This window comes from Octodon degus, unplaced genomic scaffold (genome assembly GCF_000260255.1).
Source record: "Octodon degus isolate 3935 unplaced genomic scaffold, OctDeg1.0 scaffold00004, whole genome shotgun sequence".
In the NCBI taxonomy this organism is placed as follows: Eukaryota; Metazoa; Chordata; class Mammalia; order Rodentia; family Octodontidae; genus Octodon; species Octodon degus.
The window spans coordinates 17,507,110-17,508,716 of NW_004524580.1; the positions used below are offsets into that span (position 1 = coordinate 17,507,110).

Below are 1,607 nucleotides of genomic sequence, written 5' to 3' on the forward strand. Positions count from 1 at the left end.
AAAAAAAAAAAAAAAAAAACCTTAGAAAAGGAGCAGATCAATAGTCCTTTCCTGTTTCTGCTTAATTAAAAAACAAATTAAGCCCGTCTCTGTCCTTCTAACACCATCTTTTCACAACCAGAACTAATGTGATATCATATTACATCTGCCTAAATGAAACCATATATCTGTCTTTTCTTCCACCTATCAGTCAGGTGGAATGTGTAGTTCATGTTTATTAACTAAGATTTTTCCCTGCAGAGATAACCAGTGAGCTTGTAAGAACCCCTTGGAGGGTTGGAGCACGGTTAATGGTGAAGTCACTCACTTGGAAAAACTTCCAACTTGATTTCTTAAATGCCCTCTCTTCCAGCAGAACTTTCCATTCCCTCTGGTAACCCCTTACTAGGAGAAGGTAAAGTGGATAATCTCTTACCCTTTCCCAGAAGAGCGCCCTGCTCCTACTTGCCTATAATAACATTTTAGTATTGAGTTTAATCTTGCTCACAAATTACAAGCCTATAACCATTACCTCAAGAAGAACACCAGGAAAGGAGGCTACATTACTACCACGTTGCCATCCCCTACTATTCACAACTTTCTCCTCTCACCCAGGGCCCTTGCAAGAGAGGCCTCATTTATTCCTAAATTCCAGGAACCACAGGAGCTAAGAAAAGCTCCGTGGTGTGGCAGACAGCTCCAAATCTGGCGTTCACGAGAAAGGGAAATCAAATGGGGCCATCCATTAACAGAGTTAGTCAGAGTCCTTATGAAACCCTCTGTTTTTCAAAGGACTGGTGGGCCTTGCTCCCTCCTTGGTCCCACACCTCTCAGACTGCAGGCTGTTTGTATTCAGTCAACACTTCCATTTTATAGGCCTGTGGAGCCAAAGATTACAAGACTTTTGAACTCCAGGCTGCCTTCTGTCTGGCTGTAACGTCTGTTTTTGGAGCCCAAATCTTTTTTAACAACTCTACAAAAGCAAGCAATTAGGGTAAGATCTGTTAATCTTCTCTTCTAGAACTAGAGGTAATTACATATTCAAAACCCAACATCGGAAAGGTAGAAATACCACTACGAAAGCTTGTAGCTTTTCAGAGAAGGATCCAAATAAGCTTCAAGGACTAACCAGGCTTGAACCAGATCCCTGCAAAATATCCTGGGGTCCCTTCACAGGAAGCTAGGTACAGTGCTGCATGACAGTTAAGGAAAAGAAATACACAAATGAAGAATGAAAAGAAAAAATCAAGGAGACATGTTAAAAGGCTCAAAATGTACTAGAGATTTCATTGTCTGGTAACTAACTTTGTCTTCTTCCACTAGTAACTGTACATCTGGTTTCTCCATAAAAGGTACTAAATACTTATTTTTTTAAATTCACAATTAGTAGAGTTCAATCATTAAACATCAGTAATATGTTACCTAGGAATTTTTTTTATTATTTTTGGGCTTTTTTTCCATAATTTTATTGAGAGACAAATAGCAATGAGACAGTTTCAAATCAAATTGGTAGGACAGTTTCAATAATTAACACATTGTGTACTCTCTTCCTAGTGGTTATTTGGTGTACAAGATGCAGACATGATATCCTATTTACAAACACAATTAGAACAAATCCCTCTATTCAT

At 38.7% G+C, this 1,607-nt stretch overlaps 1 pseudogene across 1 annotated transcript in view; it reads left to right on the forward strand.

The window, feature by feature from the left end:
- LOC101573770 overlaps nt 1-1,607 on the forward strand; it is a 33,145-nt pseudogene that overhangs the window by 1,106 nt on the left and 30,432 nt on the right. The window lies entirely within an intron of this gene.